The following is a 21,341-nucleotide window of genomic DNA, read 5'->3' as shown; positions in this document are numbered from 1 at the left end:
AAGGCCGTTAAATACTGCTGCGCAACACACTTATAATATGCCCAGCAGTTAAGGGGTTAATTAGGTAGCTTGTGGGGTTAATTTTTAGCTTTAGTGTAGAGATCAGCCTCCCACCTGACACATCCCACCCCCTGATCCCCCCCTGACCCCCCTCAAACAGCTCTCTTCCCTCCCCACCTCACAATTGTCACCGCCATCTTAAGTACTGGCAGAAAGTCTGCCAGTAATGAAATAAAAATAATGTATTTTTTTTTTTTGTCATACAGTCTGCAGTGATGGATCCCCCCTTACCCCACAACCTCCCTGATCCCCCCATACATCCATCTAACCCTCCCACTCTATTTGCCGCCATCTTGGGTACTGGCAGCTGTCTGCCAGTACCCAATTTGCCCCCCAAAATAGTTTTTTTTTACTTTTTTAATCTAAAATATTTGTTTTCTGTAGTGTAGCTGGCCCCCCTAAATAATCTACATCCCTCCCCCTCCCAGATCACTTACTAAAGAACAGAGATGTCCCTGCATCTACATCGATCTTTTTTTTTTTTCCAAGTGGGCTGCTTTTTTTGCTTGCTTTTTTTCCAAGTGGGCTGCTTTTTTTTCGCACCCGTCCCCCCCGCCTCCCCCCCCACCGCAACCGCCACAACCTCCACACCGGGCAGCAAAAAGCAGACATTGTTAGATCGCTTGGGAAATAAACAAGTAAGGGAATCCTTGGTAAAAGCAGCTCCCACCCACCAACTACTTTGTACACATAAATAGCCGATGCAGATGGGGCCACAGAGTGGCCCTTTCTGCATCAGTATGTAAAATGGAGGATTGTAGTGATGCATCAATATTGAGGCATCACTACAAGCTCTTGTAAGCAGCTGGAAGCGATCATGATCGCTTCCAGCACTTCAGACAACAGAGGACGTACCAGGTACGTCAACTGTCATTAAGGGAAGTTTTTTCTATGACGTACCTGGTATGTCCTCTGTCATTAAGGGGTTAACTATATTAACCCCTAATCTGAGCCCCTACACCGCCGCCACCTATATTAACTATATTAACCCCTAATCTGAGCCCCCTACACCGCCGCCACCTATATTATATTTATTAACCCCTAATATGATCCCCCTACACCGCTGTCACCTATATTAAATATATTAACCACTAAACCTAAATCTAACCCTCACACCCCCTTACTTAATTATTATTTAAATACATCTAAATAATATTAATATTATTAACTAAATTATTCCTATTTAAAACTAAATACTTACCTATAAAATAAACCCTAAGATAGCTACAATATAATTAATAATTACATTGTAGCTATTTTAGGGTTTATATTTATTTTACAGGTAACTTTGTATTTATTTTAACTAGGTACAATAGCTATTAAATAGTTAATACCCTAAACTAAATTACAAAAGTAATCAGCTCTATTACCAGCCCTTAAAAGGGCCTTTTCCGGGGCATTTCCCCAAAGTAATCAGCTCTTTTACCTGTAAAAAAAAGAACAACCCTTCCCATTACAACCCACCACCCACACACCCCTACTCTAAAACTCACCCGATCCCCCCTTAAAAAAAACCTAAGTCTAACACCCAAGTGGTCCTTACCTGTCCTGAAGACCGGCAGAGAAGGTCCTGTTCCAGGCGGTGAAGTCTTCTCCCAAGCAGCGACCTCTTCTTCTTCCAGGAACCAGCTGGCGAGGAGCGGAGGAGTTGAAGACCGATGACCACGGAGCTGAAAACCGTCGACTCTGGAACTGAAGACTGGCAACACTGGAACTGAAGATCGGCGATGCTGGAACTGAAGACCGCGGAGCCATGGAACGTGGAGGATCCTCTTCATACGATCTCTGCCGTACACTGAATAGGAATTCAAGGTACGCGATTAAAAATGGCATCCCTTGAATTCCTATTGGCTGATTTGAGCCTTCAAATTCAAATCAGCCAATCGGATGAGAGCTACTTTGATTCTATTGGCTGATTTGAATAGCCAATAGAATAAGAGCTACTGTAATTCTATTGGCTATTCAAATCAGCCAATAGAATTACAGTAGCTCTTATTCTATTAGCTATTCAAATCAGCCAATAGAATTATAGTAGCTCTCATCGCATCGCCGGTCTTCAGTTCCAGAGTGGACGGTCTTCAGCTCTGCGGTCATCGGTCTTCAACTACTCCGCTCCGCTCCGGCTGGTTCCTGGAAGAAGAAGAGGTTGCCGTTTGGAAGAAGACTTCACCGCCTGGAACAGGACCTTCTCCGCCGGTCTTCAGGACAGGTAAGGACCACTTGGGTGTTAGACTTGTTTTAGAGTAGGGGTGTGTGGGTGGTGGGATGTAATGGGGGGGTTGTTCTTTTTTTTACAGGTAAAAGAGCTATTTACTTTGGGGCAATGCCCCGCAAAAGGCACTTTTAAGGGCTGGTAATAGAGCTGATTACTTTTGTAATTTAGTTTAGGGTAGGGAAATTTTATTATTTTGGGGGGCTTTTTTATTTTATTAGGGGGCTTAGATTAGGTGTAATTAGCTTAAAATTCTTGTAATCTTTTTTTATTTTTGTAATTTAGTGTTTGTTTTTTGTAATATAGTTTAGTTTATTTAATTGTATTTTAGTTTAGATAATTGAAGTTTATTTAATTAATTTATTGATAGTGTAGTGTTAAGTGTAATGGTAACTTAGGTTAGGATTTATTTTACAGGTAATTTTGTAATTATTTTAACTAGGTAGCTATTAAATAGTTATTAACTATTTAATAGCTATTGTACCTAGTTAAAATAAATACAAAGTTACCTGTAAAATAAACATAAACCCTAAAATAGCTACAATGTAATTATTAATTATATTGTAGCCATCTTAGGGTTTATTTTATAGGTAAGTTTTAAATAGGAATAATTTAGTTAATAAAATTAATATTATTTAGATTTATTTAAATAATAATTAAGTTAGGGGTTGTTAGGGTTAGACTTAGGTTTAGTGGTTAATATATTTAATATAGGTGGCAGCGGTGTAGGGGGATCATATTAGGGGTAAATACATTTAATATAGGTGGCAGCGGTGTAGGGGGGTCAGATTAGGGGTTAATATAGTTAATATAGATGGCGGCGGTGTAGGGGGATCATATTAGGGGTTAATAAATTTAATATAGGTGGCGGCGGTGTAGGGGGTCAGATTAGGGGGTAATATATTTAATATAGGTGGCGGCGGTGTTGGGGGGTCAGATTAGGGGGTAATATATTTAATATAGGTGACGGCGGTGTAGGGGGATCAGATTAGGGGGTAATACATATAATGTAGGTGGCGGCGGGGTCCGGGAGTGGCAGTTTAGGGGTTAAACACTTTATTAGGTATTGCGGTGGGGGATTGCGGTTGACAGGTAGATAGACATTGCGCATGCGTTAGGTGTTAGGTTTTATTTTGCAGGCAGTTTAGGGAGTTACGGGGCTCCAATACTCAGCGTAAGGCTTGCTACGCCTGCATTTTGTGGCGAGGTGAAAATGGAGTAAGATTTCTCCATTTTCACAACGTAAGTCCTTACACTGTATATTGGATACCAAACTGCGCGGGTTTGGTATATCAGTCTATGGGACAAAAAACTACGGCCGAAGGGTGAAATATACGAGCGTAACTTCTATGTTATGCCGTATATAGGATACCAAACCAGCACTAAATTTGGCGTCACCGGCTTTTGCGGGCGACGCTGCATATCGGATCGGTCCCATAATCTCCACAATTTTACAACAAATGCACTTAGCTTTGGTAGAACCGATGTCAGGCAGCAAAGTTCCAACAGATACTTCTGAGACAGGATCAGATTGAGACATCTTGCAAAATGTACAATAAAAAACAACATATAAAGCAAAATTATCAATTTCCTTATATGACAGTTTCAGGAATGGGAAAAAATGCAAATAGCATAGCCCTCTGACAAAGAAAAAGGCAAGAGGCAAATAGCAATGGGGTAATAAATAATGAAAAAAATTTGGCGCAAAGTATGGCGCACAACGTAACTGAGAATGTTTTGGCGCCAACCATGTCCTGAATTGACACACTTGCGTCACTAATGACGCACCCTGTGTGAAGAACTCAGCGTCAACTATGAAGCCAGAAATGACAAACTTGCGTCAACTGACGTGCCTTTTGCACCAAAAAATTCTCACGCAATAAAGTGTAGCATTTGGCGCACCCGCAAGCCTAATCCAGCCCGCAATTTGAAAATGTAGTCAATTGAAAAAAGACTAAACCCCAGGTAAGAAAAAAAATTCTTAAAATTTATTTTCCCCAAATATGAAACTGACAATCTGCAAAAGGAAATACATGAACCTGACTCATGGCAAATATAAGTACAATACATATATTTAGAACTTTATATTAATGCATAAAGCGCCAAACCATAGCTGAGGTGTCTTAAGAAATAAAAACATACTTACCAAAAGACACCCATCCACATATAGCAGATAACCAAACCAGTACTGAAACAGTTATCAGTAGAGGTAATGGTACATGAGAGTATATCGTCGATCTGAAAAGGGAGGTATGAGATGAATCTCTACGACTGATAACAGAGAACCTAAAATAGAAATAGATCTCCCGCGAGGAAAACCTTGTCGATCTGAAAAGGGTGGTATGAGATGAATCTCTACGAATGATAACAGAGAACCTAAAATAGAAATAGATCTCCCATGAGGAAAACCATTGCAGCGCAACACACTTATAATATGCCCAGCAGTTAAGGGGTTAATTAGGTAGCTTGTGGGGTTAATTTTTAGCTTTAGTGTAGAGATCAGCCTCCCACCTGACACATCCCACCCCCTGATCCCCCCCTGACCCCCCTCAAACAGCTCTCTTCCCTCCCCACCTCACAATTGTCACCGCCATCTTAAGTACTGGCAGAAAGTCTGCCAGTAATGAAATAAAAATAATGTATTTTTTTTTTTTGTCATACAGTCTGCAGTGATGGATCCCCCCTTACCCCACAACCTCCCTGATCCCCCCATACATCCATCTAACCCTCCCACTCTATTTGCCGCCATCTTGGGTACTGGCAGCTGTCTGCCAGTACCCAATTTGCCCCCCAAAATAGTTTTTTTTTTACTTTTTTAATCTAAAATATTTGTTTTCTGTAGTGTAGCTGGCCCCCCTAAATAATCTACATCCCTCCCCCTCCCAGATCCCTTACTAAAGAACAGAGATGTCCCTGCATCTACATCGATCTTTTTTTTTTTTCCAAGTGGGCTGCTTTTTTTGCTTGCTTTTTTTCCAAGTGGGCTGCTTTTTTTTCGCACCCGTCCCCCCCGCCTCCCCCCCCCACCGCAACCGCCACAACCTCCACACCGGGCAGCAAAAAGCAGACATTGTTAGATCGCTTGGGAAATAAACAAGTAAGGGAATCCTTGGTAAAAGCAGCTCCCACCCACCAACTACTTTGTACACATAAATAGCCGATGCAGATGGGGCCACAGAGTGGCCCTTTCTGCATCAGTATGTAAAATGGAGGATTGTAGTGATGCATCAATATTGAGGCATCACTACAAGCTCTTGTAAGCAGCTGGAAGCGTTCATGATCGCTTCCAGCACTTCAGACAACAGAGGACGTACCAGGTACGTCAACTGTCATTAAGGGAAGTTTTTTCTATGACGTACCTGGTATGTCCTCTGTCATTAAGGGGTTAACTATATTAACCCCTAATCTGAGCCCCTACACCGCCGCCACCTATATTAACTATATTAACCCCTAATCTGAGCCCCCTACACCGCCGCCACCTATATTATATTTATTAACCCCTAATATGATCCCCCTACACCGCTGTCACCTATATTAAATATATTAACCACTAAACCTAAATCTAACCCTCACACCCCCTTACTTAATTATTATTTAAATACATCTAAATAATATTAATATTATTAACTAAATTATTCCTATTTAAAACTAAATACTTACCTATAAAATAAACCCTAAGATAGCTACAATATAATTAATAATTACATTGTAGCTATTTTAGGGTTTATATTTATTTTACAGGTAACTTTGTATTTATTTTAGCTAGGTACAATAGCTATTAAATAGTTAATACCCTAAACTAAATTACAAAAGTAATCAGCTCTATTACCAGCCCTTAAAAGGGCCTTTTACGGGGCATTTCCCCAAAGTAATCAGCTCTTTTACCTGTAAAAAAAAGAACAACCCTTCCCATTACAACCCACCACCCACACACCCTACTCTAAAACTCACCCGATCCCCCCTTAAAAAAAACCTAAGTCTAACACCCAAGTGGTCCTTACCTGTCCTGAAGACCGGCAGAGAAGGTCCTGTTCCAGGCGGTGAAGTCTTCTCCCAAGCAGCGACCTCTTCTTCTTCCAGGAACCAGCTGGCGAGGAGCGGAGGAGTTGAAGACCGATGACCGCGGAGCTGAAAACCGTCGACTCTGGAACTGAAGACTGGCAACACTGGAACTGAAGATCGGCGATGCTGGAACTGAAGACCGCGGAGCCATGGAACGTGGAGGATCCTCTTCATACGATCTCTGCCGTACACTGAATAGGAATTCAAGGTACGCAATTAAAAATGGCATCCCTTGAATTCCTATTGGCTGATTTGAGCCTTCAAATTCAAATCAGCCAATCGGATGAGAGCTACTTTGATTCTATTGGCTGATTTGAATAGCCAATAGAATAAGAGCTACTGTAATTCTATTGGCTATTCAAATCAGCCAATAGAATTACAGTAGCTCTTATTCTATTAGCTATTCAAATCAGCCAATAGAATTATAGTAGCTCTCATCGCATCGCCGGTCTTCAGTTCCAGAGTGGACGGTCTTCAGCTCTGAGGTCATCGGTCTTCAACTACTCCGCTCAGCTCCGGCTGGTTCCTGGAAGAAGAAGAGGTTGCCGTTTGGAAGAAGACTTCACCGCCTGGAACAGGACCTTCTCCGCCGGTCTTCAGGACAGGTAAGGACCACTTGGGTGTTAGACTTGTTTTAGAGTAGGGGTGTGTGGGTGGTGGGATGTAATGGGGGGGTTGTTCTTTTTTTTACAGGTAAAAGAGCTATTTACTTTGGGGCAATGCCCCGCAAAAGGCACTTTTAAGGGCTGGTAATAGAGCTGATTACTTTTGTAATTTAGTTTAGGGTAGGGAAATTTTATTATTTTGGGGGGCTTTTTTATTTTATTAGGGGGCTTAGATTAGGTGTAATTAGCTTAAAATTCTTGTAATCTTTTTTTATTTTTGTAATTTAGTGTTTGTTTTTTGTAATATAGTTTAGTTTATTTAATTGTATTTTAGTTTAGATAATTGAAGTTTATTTAATTAATTTATTGATAGTGTAGTGTTAAGTGTAATGGTAACTTAGGTTAGGATTTATTTTACAGGTAATTTTGTAATTATTTTAACTAGGTAGCTATTAAATAGTTATTAACTATTTAATAGCTATTGTACCTAGTTAAAATAAATACAAAGTTACCTGTAAAATAAACATAAACCCTAAAATAGCTACAATGTAATTATTAATTATATTGTAGCCATCTTAGGGTTTATTTTATAGGTAAGTTTTAAATAGGAATAATTTAGTTAATAAAATTAATATTATTTAGATTTATTTAAATAATAATTAAGTTAGGGGTTGTTAGGGTTAGACTTAGGTTTAGTGGTTAATATATTTAATATAGGTGGCAGCGGTGTAGGGGGATCATATTAGGGGTAAATACATTTAATATAGGTGGCAGCGGTGTAGGGGGGTCAGATTAGGGGTTAATATAGTTAATATAGATGGCGGCGGTGTAGGGGGATCATATTAGGGGTTAATAAATTTAATATAGGTGGCGGCGGTGTAGGGGGTCAGATTAGGGGGTAATATATTTAATATAGGTGGCGGCGGTGTTGGGGGGTCAGATTAGGGGGTAATATATTTAATATAGGTGACGCCGGTGTAGGGGGATCAGATTAGGGGGTAATACATATAATGTAGGTGGCGGCGGGGTCCGGGAGTGGCAGTTTAGGGGTTAAACACTTTATTAGGTATTGTGGTGGGGGATTGCGGTTGACAGGTAGATAGACATTGCGCATGCGTTAGGTGTTAGGTTTTATTTTGCAGGCAGTTTAGGGAGTTACAGGGCTCCAATACTCAGCGTAAGGCTTGCTACGCCTGCATTTTGTGGCGAGGTGAAAATGGAGTAAGATTTCTCCATTTTCGCAACGTAAGTCCTTACACTGTATATTGGATACCAAACTGCGCGGGTTTGGTATATCAGTCTATGGGACAAAAAACTACGGCCGAAGGGTGAAATATACGAGCGTAACTTCTATGTTATGCCGTATATAGGATACCAAACCAGCACTAAATTTGGCGTCACCGGCTTTTGCGGGCGACGCTGCATATCGGATCGGTCCCATAATCTCCACAATTTTACAACAAATGCACTTAGCTTTGGTAGAACCGATGTCAGGCAGCAAAGTTCCAACAGATACTTCTGAGACAGGATCAGATTGAGACATCTTGCAAAATGTACAATAAAAAACAACATATAAAGCAAAATTATCAATTTCCTTATATGACAGTTTCAGGAATGGGAAAAAATGCAAATAGCATAGCCCTCTGACAAAGAAAAAGGCAAGAGGCAAATAGCAATGGGGTAATAAATAATGAAAAAAATTTGGCGCAAAGTATGGCGCACAACGTAACTGAGAATGTTTTGGCGCCAACCATGTCCTGAATTGACACACTTGCGTCACTAATGACGCACCCTGTGTGAAGAACTCAGCGTCAACTATGAAGCCAGAAATGACAAACTTGCGTCAACTGACGTGCCTTTTGCACCAAAAAATTCTCACGCAATAAAGTGTAGCATTTGGCGCACCCGCAAGCCTAATCCAGCCCGCAATTTGAAAATGTAGTCAATTGAAAAAAGACTAAACCCCAGGTAAGAAAAAAAATTCTTAAAATTTATTTTCCCCAAATATGAAACTGACAATCTGCAAAAGGAAATACATGAACCTGACTCATGGCAAATATAAGTACAATACATATATTTAGAACTTTATATTAATGCATAAAGCGCCAAACCATAGCTGAGGTGTCTTAAGAAATAAAAACATACTTACCAAAAGACACCCATCCACATATAGCAGATAACCAAACCAGTACTGAAACAGTTATCAGTAGAGGTAATGGTACATGAGAGTATATCGTCGATCTGAAAAGGGAGGTATGAGATGAATCTCTACGACTGATAACAGAGAACCTAAAATAGAAATAGATCTCCCGCGAGGAAAACCTTGTCGATCTGAAAAGGGTGGTATGAGATGAATCTCTACGAATGATAACAGAGAACCTAAAATAGAAATAGATCTCCCATGAGGAAAACCATTGCATTCAATAGGTGATACTCCCTTCACATCCCTCTGACATTTGCTGTACTCTGAGAGGAATCGGGCTTGCATGCTGAGAAGCGCATGTCAACGTAGAAATCTTAGCACAAACTTACTTCACCACCTCCATAGGAGGCAAAGTTTGTAAAACTGAATTGTGGGTGTGGTGAGAGGTGTATTTATAGGCATTTTGAGGTTTGGGAAACTTTGCCCCTCCTGGTAGGATTGTATATCCCATATGTCACTAGCTCTTGGACTCTTGCCAATTACATGAAAGAAAAGTGTTTTATATTAATAACCTAATGCTTTTTTTCTAAAGGATTTTACTTTTGTTTGCATTTACTGTTGTATTTAAAGGGACACTGAACCAAAAAAATTTATTTCGTGATTCAGATAGAGCATGCAATTTTAATCAACTTTCTAATTTACTCCTATTATCAATTTGTCTTTATACTCTTGCTATCTTTATTTGAAAAATAAGACATAAGTTTTTTTTTGGTTCAGACTATGGACAACACTTTTTTATTGGCGGATGAATTTATCCACCAAATCAGCAAGAACAATCTGGGTTGTTTACCAAAAATGGGCCGGCATCTAAGCTTACATTCTTGCATTTCAAAAAAGATACCAAGAGAATGAAGAAAATTTGATAATAGGAGTAAATTAGAAAGTTGCTTAAAATTGCATGCTCTATCTGAATCACAAATGAAAAAATTTGGGTTCTATGTAGTATATAAGTTATTTGGATGAGGGCCCTCCTCTTCTTGCATTCTTTTCCATCTGTTTAATTTATCTGTATTTCTTTCTTACCATATATCAGTTTTATTGTGTACCCATACTGAAGCAGCATTAAATGAATATGGAGACACTTTGCAAATAAATATTTAATTATCCTTATTAATAATATGTTGGTGTTGAGTTTTTGTTTTATTTTGTAGTATTAATGAAGGCCTATTAATATTAAAAATATATATCAGTGCTTTAAAGGGACATGAAACCCAATGGGCAAGATAACACATGCGGCGTTGCCCACAAAAGATGGCGACACGGTTTGTTTACGCGGTTTTGGTATCACATATAAAGTGTCGCATATAAATATATGCGGCATGTATATTTCACCCATCGCCCACAATATTAACTCCCATAAGCTAACATAGAACCGCGTCGCAAATCGGTATCACATATTCAGTTCAAGGACTTTTTTTTACTCCATTTTCACCTCGCCACACAAGACTTGTGCTGAGTATGTGAGGACCGTAACCCCCTGAAAATAGTAACTAACACCTAACGCATGCGCAACATCTATCTACCTCCTGAAAATAACTAAAACCTAACGCATGTGCAATATCTATCTACCTGTCAACCCCCAACCCCCACCACAATCACTAATAAACTATATTAACTTCTAATCCGACAACCCCCACATCGCAAAACATCTAATTAACCTATTAACCCCTAATCCGCCAATCCATAACAATGCTATATAACTAATTAACACCTAGATTACGAGTTTTGCGTTAGAGGCTGTGCGGTGCTGTTTTCTCTCACCGCTCACTTACCTACAGCGCTGGAATTACGGGTTTTTACAAACCCAGCGTTAAAAGGCAAGAAGTGAGCGTTGAGCAAAATTTGGCTCATTACTGCACTCCAATACCAGCGCTGCTTATGTCAGCGGTGAGCTGGTGTAACGTGCTCGTGCACGATTTCCCCAAAGGAATCAATAGGGAGAGCCGGCTGAAAAAAAGTCTAACACCTGCAAAAAAGCAGCGTAAAACTCAGTAACGCAGCGCCATTGATTCCTATGGGGAAACACATTTTATGTCTACACACCCTAACATGAACCCCAAGTCTAAACACCCCTAATCTTACACTTATTAACCCCTAATCTGCCGCCCCAACATCGCCGACACCTGCATTATATTTATTAACCCCTAATCTGCCGCTCCGGACACCGCTGCCACTTACATTATACTTATGAACCCCTAATCTGCTGCTCCCAACATCGCTACCACCTACATTATATTTATTAACCCCTAATCTGTCGCCCCAATGTCGCCGCCACCTACCTACACTTATTAACCCCTAATCTGCCGCCCCCAATGTCGCCGCCACTATAATAAACATATTAACCCCTAAACCGCCGCACTCCCACCTCACAAACATTAGTTAAATATTATTAACCCCTAAACTGCCGTCCCTAACATCTCCGACACCTACCTACATTTATTAACCCCTAATCTTCCGCCCCAACGTCGCCGCCACTATATTAAAGTTATTAACCCCTAAACCTAACACCCACTAACTTAAATATAATTTAAATAAATCTAAATAAATATTCCTATCATTAACTAAATTATTCTTATTTAAAACTAAATACTTACCAGTAAAATAAAACCTAAGCTAGCTACAATATAACTAATAGTTACACTGTAGCTAGCTTAGGGTTTATTTTTATTTTACAGGCAAGTTTGTATTTATTTTAACTAGGTAGAATAGTTATTAAATAGCTATTAACTATTTAATAACTACCTAGCAAAAATAAATACAAAAGTACCTGTAAAATAAAACCTAACCTAAGTTACAATAACACCTAACACTACACTATAATTAAATAAATTTACTAAATTAAATACAATTAAATAAATTACATACAATTAGCTAAATTAAATTAAATTAGCTAAAGTACAACAAAAACACTAAATTACAGAAAATAATAAACAAATTACAGATATTTAAACTAATTACACCTAATCTAATAGCCCTATTAAAATAAAAAAGCCCCCCCTAAAAAAACAAACCCTAGCCTAAACTAAACTACCAATAGCCCTTAAAAGGGCTTTTTGCGGGGCATTGCCCCAAAGTAATCAGCTCTTTTACCTGTAAAAAAAAATACAAACAACTCCCCCAACAGTAAAACCCACCACCCACACAACCAACCCCCCAAATAAAATACTATCTAAAAAACCTAAGCTCCCCATTGCCCTGAAAAGGGCATTTGGATGGGCATTGCCCATAAAGGGCAGTTAGCTCTTTTGCCGCCCAAAGTCCCTAGCCTAAAAATAAAACCCACCCAATACACCCTTAAAAAAACCTAACACTAACCCCCTGAAGATCGACTTACCGGGACACGTCTTCATCCAAGCCGGGCCGAAGTCCTCAACAAAGCCGGGATAAGTCTTCATCCAAGCCGGGCAAAGTGGTCCTCCAGACGGGCAGAAGTCTTCATCCAGACGGCATCTTCTATCTTCAAACATCCGGCACGGAGCGGGTCCATCTTCAAGACATCCGACGCGGAGCATCCTCTTCTGCCGACGGACTAACGACGAATGAAGGTACCTTTAAGTGATGTCATCAAAGATGGCGTCCCTTAGATTCCGATTGGCTGATAGAATTCGGAATTAAGGTAGAAAAAATCCTATTGGCTGATGCAATCAGGCAATAGGATTGAAGTTTAATCCTATTGGCTGATCCAATCAGCCAATAGGATTGAGCTGGCATTCTATTGGCTGTTCCAATCAGCCAATAGAATGCCAGCTTAATCCTTTTCAGGGCAATGGGGAGCTAAGGTTTTTTAGATAGTATTTTATTTGGGGGGTTGGTTGTGTGGGTGGTGGGTTTTACTGTTGGGGGGGTTGTTTGTATTTTTTTTACAGGTAAAAGAGCTGATTACTTTGGGGAAATGCCCGCAAAAGGCCCTTTTAAGGGCTATTGGTAGTTTAGTTTAGGCTAGGGTTTTTTTTTATTTTGGGGGGGCTTTTTTATTTTAATAGGGCTATTAGATTAGGTGTAATTAGTTTAAATATCTGTAATTTGTTTATTATTTTCTGTAATTTAGTGGGGGGGGGGTTTGTACTTTAGCTAATTTAGTTTAATTTAGCTAATCGTATGTAATTTATTTAATTGTATTTAATTTAGTAAATGTATTTAATTATAGTGTAGTGTTAGGTACTTTTGTATTTATTTTTGCTAGGTAGTTATTAAATAGTTAATAACTATTTAATAACTATTCTACCTAGTTAAAATAAATACAAACTTGCCTGTAAAATAAAAATAAACCCTAAGCTATCTACAATGTAACTATTAGTTATATTGCAGCTAGCGTAGAGTTTATTTTATAGATAAGTATTTAGTTTTAAATAGGAAATAGGAATAATTTAGTTAATGATAGGAATATTTATTTAGATTTATTTAAATTATATTTAAGTTAGGGGGTGTTAGGTTTAGGGTTAGACTTAGGTTTAGGGGTTAATAACTTTAATATAGTGGCAGCGATGTTGGTGGCGGCAGATTAGGAGTTAATAATATAATGTAGGTGTCGGCGACATTGGGAAAGGCAGATTAGGGTTAATAGATATAATGTAGGTGTCAGCGATGTTGAGGGCAGCAGATTAGGGGTTCATAAATATAATGTGGGTGGCGGCAGTGTCCGGAGCAGCAGATTAGGGGTTAATAATATAATGTAGGTGTTGGCGACATTGGGGAAGGCAGATTAGGGGTTAATAAATATAATGTAGGTGTCGGCAATGTTGGGGGCCGTAGATTAGGGGTTCATAAATACAATGTAGGTGGCGGCGGTGTCCTGAGTGGCAGAGTAGGGGTTAAAATTTTTATTATAGTGTTTGCGATGCGGGAGGGCCTCGGTTTAGGGGTTAGTAGGTAGTTTATGGGTGTTAGTGTATTTTTTAGCACTTTAGTTATGAGGTTTATGTTAAGGCGTTGTACCATATAACTACTGACTTTTAAATGCGTTAGGTCTCTTGACAGGGTAGGCTGTACCGCTCACTTTTTGGCCTCCCAGGACAGACTCGTAATACCGGCGCTATGGAATTCCCATAGAAAAAATACTTTACAAAGTTTACGTAAGTCGTTTTGCGGTAAGGCCAAACAAGTGTGCGGTACACCTAAACCTGCAAGACTCGTAATAGCCGCGGGCATAAAAAATCAGCGTTAAGACCTCTTAACGCTGCTTTTTTACCCTAACGCACAACTCGTAATCTAGCCGAAAGTGATTAACCCCTAAACCACCATCACCCCACAATACAATATACCTTAATAAACTTTTAAGCCCTAATCCGCCATTCACATATATTGCAAAGTACCTATTAAAACTATTAACCCCTAAACCGCCATCCCCACCAATGCAATAAACTTAATTAACCTATTAACCCCTAATCCACCATTAACCCACAAACTTAATAAATCTATTAACCCTTAATCCACCAAACCCCCACAATGAAAAAAACAAATTAAATTACAAAGCCCCCTAACCTAAAACCTCCTAACCTAACACCCCAAAAATTACCTAAATTAAAAAATACTAAGTTACAAACAATTAAAATAAAAAGCTAACATTACTTTAAAAAAAATTACATTAATCTAAGATTACAAAAAATAAAAAAGTCTAACATTACATAAAATAATAAAACAAATATTTCAAAATTAAAAAAATTATACCTAATCCCTATTAAAATAACCCCCCCCCCAAAAAAAAAACCCACCCCCTAATCTAATACTAAACTACCAATAGCCCTTAAAGGGGCCTTTTGTAAGGCATTGCCCTAAGTAAAACAGCTCTTTTACCTTAAAAAAAATACTAAGCCCCCCCCAACAGTAAAAACCCACACCCACCAAACCCCCCAAAATAAAATAAAAATAAAAAAACACTAAACAGAGAAGATGGCAGCAAAAATTCTTAGCTCTGCAGAAACCCTCGTCTAATACCTGCAAACTTTCCATATTTCTATGCCATCTGCATCTCCTTTGACAGGCAAGCTGTCCGGGAACCTTTAGCAGATAGAAGCCTTTCAAACTCTTCTTCCCCGGAAGTCAGTTTACTAAAATAAAATCCATAATGGATTGTTGAACAATGGACTCAGCAAGGGACATTGCTAACCAGTTACGCTCTATCTTTCTGCCTAAGTTTGAACAGCTGATTGCAAGTTATGAAAGATTAAGGGATGCTGTTAAGGAAACTGAGAGACCATGTTCCACAAAGTTTGATGCTGTACATAGGACCACAATGCCGCTGCTGGTAACTTCCTTGTGGCCCATTAGAACATCCTCTAAATATCGACAATTACCAGAAGTTGATCCCCAGTGTGATACCACGTGGTTCGCTAGCGCACGGCCTGATGTAGGTCAAAGCAGAGTTACACCTTGTGCTGGAGTTACATGCAGTGGACCGGAACCTAATTCGGGAGAATACATTTTAGAGTTCCCTGTGATGGAGCCGATTATAGCACCAGAGGAGAGCCTGCAAATATCGTTGCCGGTCCACCCGATCTCTGCTACGGCCCCAGACGTCACATACAACCTGAACTGCTTAATACTGGCCAAATGGGAATTTTCTGAAATGGAATACTTGCCCGTCACTAAGAGGGTAAGCCAACATAGTCATCTCACAGGCAGAATCTACGCCATGCCTACACGGAAATTCTACCAGCTCGAAAAAGACAGGCCCTCCAGCATGACAGAGATACACTCCAACAGAAAACAGCATGATACAATGCTGCACGGCTCATACAGTCACCGACCTCTGCTAACCAGCGACATTCCTCAGAGGCATGGATATCAGGCTCCAGTCCGTGTCGGAGTCGGGTAATTTATCTATTGCTGGAGTCGAGATGCATATTAAAATACCCTTGTTCTTTGGTAGATCAACATTTCATATTATCGCTGGATCCATGTTAGAGACTGTTTCTTGTTTTAGCCCGGTTGGACATTACTTGTTTGATTTATTAAACTGTTTATTTGCAACAACACAGGATGGAGACGATGCCCTAGGTAATCTACTTATCCCTATAGCAGTAATACTATGTCACTTCCAGCAGGCATGGGGTGAACACTTGCACTGGCGGCTTATTTACAGGCTTTGATGTGTGCCTTCATTTACAACAGTGAACATCAAACTAGCGTTGCTGTCTTGGTCCACACTAGACTTGCCTTACACTTGGTAGGGACTGATATCATGCTGACACCTCGCCCTAATCCCTTCACAACACAATAGGCGTCTGCAGGCTCACTGGACTGTGTGTGCAACTTTGTATAGAGACTAGGACAGCATGAAGTTCGCATACCTATCGACTGCACTATAATTCACACATTTGCGCTATGGACTGCTTTTCCCTCTTTGGCTCCAAATTACACTCCTTTAGTCCTTTATGGGGTTGGCCAAACTGCACTTATATCATGAGAGGTTTGCCAGGTTTTGGAAACGTTTATTCTGACAAAAAAAAAAAAAGAAAACAGAGTTTCTTTGAATTGCTGCACAACTCTAGCGAGGTTTAATTTCTTCAGTTTAAAAGGCTCACTAAATAGATTTTGCATGTGAGGCTGCGAGGTCAGCTCTTGTTCTCTTGCACTCCATGTATAGTTAACAACACAAGCACCACGGCTAGTGATATATAATTACTCATTCTTGAGACACTGACAATGAGCGGCTGACCTTCCATGCACTGTGAGCCATCCAAAATGTAAATCTTATTAAGTGTCTTATGTTCATGGCTTATAACTGGCAAGCGTTCTGCTTATTTCCCAATAGAGGATAATGGGATCTTACGCTACTTGTTTGTGTGTTAGATTAGTGAAAGCATACTGGTCCTCACATTTTAACCTTAGTACCATAAAACTTAGTAACTGAGAATTGAAACCTTGATAACTCAGCTCCATATATATCATACACTGTCAAAACCCTCGCTTTCAAAACTGTAAAAGAGGAAAGAATCACACTTTGACTTTACTGTTGTTGTCTTATTGTTATGGTGTTATTTGTGTTGTTTTATGTTTGTTTGGTTTGGTATTTTAGAAAAACAAGGATTTCAAGTAATCTGCAACATCCCATCAATCTTAGTTGCTTTACTTATTAAAGGTGACTTCCTGATTTAAAACATTTTGGTTTCCATACAATGGGATGGATATGTATTTTGTATCTCACACGTATATTGCTTCTCTACATTATCTCAAGAAAAATTGTAGACACATACTGTAATCCTTTATTTTAAATATTTTGTCAGACTGATTTTATTATGTATTGCAATAACTTTTATGATGTATATCTCTACCCGTGTGTATCATGTATTTGAATTCCTTGAATAAAAAGAATTGGAAAAAAAAAAAACACTAAACAATCCTAAACTACCCATTGCTCCTAAAGGGGCATTTGTATGGGCATTGCCCTTAAAAGGGCATGCAGCTCTTTTTCAAAGGCCCATTAAAACCCTAATCTAAAAAAAAAAAAAAAAAAAAAAGCCTGACCCCCAAATAGGTACTCACAGTTCCTGAAGTCTGGCGGTAAAATCTTCTTCCAAGCAGCGATATCTTCTATCTTCTTCCAGGAACAAGCCGGCGCCGAGCGCAAAACTGAAGACCGGTGACCGTGGAACTGACGACAGGCGACCGCGGAGCCATGGAGCATGGAGATCCTCTTTGTACGATCACGGCCTGTGCCGGCTTGCTGCTGGAAGAAGATAGAAGATATCACCGCTTGGAAGAAGACTTGACCGCCGGGTGAATGGCGCATTAGGGGTTAATAGTTTAATTAGACATATTGCGTTGTGGGGGTTTGTCGTTTTAGGGGTAAATACATTTATTATTAGTTCCGATGTGGGTTTGATAGTGGTTATAGGGGTTTTACGTGTTGGGTTTTAGTTTTGGGAGGCGTGTTAGACTTTTACGGGAGATTTAACATTATTTTTTATTTTATTAGGCAGTTTCTTAAGTTCCGTAAGTCACTGGTGACTCCAGAAATTTGTATTTAGGCACATTTCTGAACATCGCTAGTTTATCCAACTTACCGCACTTTATGAAATTCCAGCGGGGTTTATGTTATACCCCGATGTGCGAGGTGAAATTATGGGCGGTGCGGGTTTCAGCAGTTACGCTGAAGCTTGCGGCGGAAAAGGATACCTAGGTAGGCTCAGGAGCTGCTGATTGGTGGCTGTACATATATGTCTCATGTTATTGGCTCACCCAATGTGTTAACTAGCTACCAGTAATGCACTGCTGCTTCCTCAAAAAAGGATCCCAAGAGAATGAAGTAAATTAGATAATAGAAGTAGATTGGAAAGTTGTTTAAAATTGAATTTTCTTTCTAAATTACCAAAAAAAATTGTGTTGTCCTTTTAACAACTTTTTTAAGATTTTAGTGTGTAGTTTCGCTCATGTGGAATCACATAATTAATGCAAGATAATTCTTTCGTGTGTGGCACACATGTCTTTGACAGCAAATGATGAGTGGTTTTATTTTTCTTGAATTCATTTGACAAAATTATCCATATCTGTTAATGAATAAGTGTTAAATTATTTTAAGCCTATTATTGTTATACTAGTCCTAAAGCCTGTGTACATGGTCCATTTTCTGCTGTGCAGCTGTCCCAACCCCCCGGCCATGCCCCTGCCACATTCCTTCCATGTCCGCTCTGCCGCCCACGCCCCCACCATGACCGCTCCCGTCTGGTCACGCCACCGCCACACCCAGTTCAACCGATCACGCCCCCCACCACACCCACGCTCACACACCCTCTCTGCTGTTTAATCCTCAGTTACGGTTTCAACGGCCAGGTATGTTTGTCTTTGCGCAGTCTCTACTGCGCATTACAGCTTTGGACAAACATACCTGGCCTTTTATTATATAGGATGAACTTGTCAATATGCTAAGAAAATGACTGAGAAGGAAAAAAAAAATATTTTCTGATTGAACTATATTTAAAAGTAGCTAGGTACAACAACTCTTTCCTGAAAAAAAAGAGACCATAAAAATGGTTTGCAGGATAATGTTTTTGTGAAAACAACTTTCGCATTATAACTGCAGGTCTCTAAAAACATTTGTTTTTTGACTGAAAAATGTTTTTTTACTATGAATCCTGAAATATATTTAATGAAGCATAAAAGAGGATTTTGAAATGCTGTGTGGCACATTCAGAATTTCTTTAGAAGTATGTTTTGCAATATAATTATGCTCACAAAAGTAGCAATCACTGCTTTAGTGGTAATTTTTTTATTTTTTTTTGCTTTCAATACGACCACAGACTGCATACACAAGCATCTTTTGCTTGTATATGCTCCAAATATATTGTAAAAAGGCTTCTAATGGAATTTAAATTGCTCAACTGTGCATTTTGATTTTTTCTTTTATGCCCCTTTAAAGACAGATACCAAAGTCATATCATAAAACACATGGCACTGTAATTACCTCAGATATATAAAAGACACAAGGTTGAAAAAATTTGAAAATAGTAACTAACAAAAAAGATTGCTGACGTTTCTACTGATCATTAATATATACAATACATCAGGATTAACAGCAGTGTATTGCATAATAAAGTACTCTTATATATTAAAATGGTTAAAGGGATATGATACCCAAAAAAAATTCTTTTGTTATTAAAACAGTAAATACAATTTTTAAGAAAAGTTTCCAATCTACTTATAGAATCAAATTTGCTTCGTGTCCTTTGTTGAACGGATACCTAGGTCGGTATCTGGACCACTACATGGCATGAAATAGTTCTGCCATCTATTGCTAGGGATGGGCAAATGTGTTTATATTCGAATTGGAATGTTAGAACTAATGTTATTGTAGAAATTCAATTTACATAAAGAATATTCTTAAAAATTCTATAATTGATCTTTGGAAACTAATGACAAAATGGACAAAAGATAAGATCTCGTTATATGGGAGAATAATAGTTACTAAAATGACTATACTTCCAAAGTTACTTAGATAACGATGACTGTCACGGCTGGTTTCATTATTTTCAGCTTAGATCAAGAGTGACTGAGGTTCTGGGCTCATCTCCTATTCCATTACACACACCCTTTGAATCACTATGTTCCTTTGGAAATAAAAAGAAAGGTGCATTTGCGATTTTATACCCATCATTTAATGTGACTGACAGAGAAATTAAAACTCTGACCATGACTAAATGGGAGGAGGAACTAAGACGTGACTGGCCAGTTCAGACTTGGATAAAATCTCTTAGAAAAGGTTCCTCATTTTCTCATAGCGCATCCCTCAAATACAAATTCATAAAAGTAGCCTTTAGGTGGTACTTAAACCCTACACGGCTCTACAAATCAAAGTGCCTAACATCGAACTTATGCTTTAGAGGTTGTGGCAAGGAAGGCACATACATTCATGCATGGTGGCATTGTTCTAAGATTAACCACATTTGGATACAAAATGCCCAACTTGTCAGTACCTTATTTCCCAGTGAAACTGATATTTCTTAGTAACAGTCTTTACTCCACTTTCCATTATAGGGGCTTACATATAGACAAAATAAGTTGGTGAATTTTATCTGTACTGTAGTCAGAATCTGTATCGCCAAATACTGGAAATCTGAGGTACCACACTTTAACATAATTGAGCATAAAATTGCCCTCTTTTACCAAATGGAAAGCCTTTCTGCTGATATTTTGAAACAAAAAGACTGTTTCCTACTTATATGGGAGCCCTGGATGATGTACGCTGAGGATAGAGAACACAGGAATGTCAGGGTAAAGGGGGAAATGTTTGTGCTCAGAAATTAGAAACCTGATTCCTTGGGATATACTAAACTTGAATCACAAGCATGGTATAGGATATCCTAGTGTATTTGCAGAGGGATAAATAGAATTACTTGTAACATTGAGGGTGAAAGCAACTCCTAACGTTAATGAACATTGAGACATTTTCACGATAGAAATAATAATTGTTGACTCAAAAGTCGTTATTTTTGTTTCTTACCTATTTTATGCTTATTTATTTATTGTTAATTGGGGAGCCAATATGTACATGTGACATATTTATTAAGTAGCTCCTTATATTTCTGTAAACTTGCTTTAAAACCAAATAAAGATTATTTCTTTAAAAAAAAATCTATAATTGAATGCTATTTACAGTTTTCGAATGTCACTTTCAAATTTGAATGTTCATTATTAGATTGAATGTCCACATTCGACTTTTCAAATGTAACATTCGATTAAACAAATACTATTCAGAAGTTCA

The sequence above is a fragment of the Bombina bombina genome, chromosome 5, assembly GCF_027579735.1.
Source record: "Bombina bombina isolate aBomBom1 chromosome 5, aBomBom1.pri, whole genome shotgun sequence".
Lineage (NCBI taxonomy): Eukaryota > Metazoa > Chordata > Amphibia > Anura > Bombinatoridae > Bombina > Bombina bombina.
Note: the sequence above shows the minus strand (reverse complement) of the source record.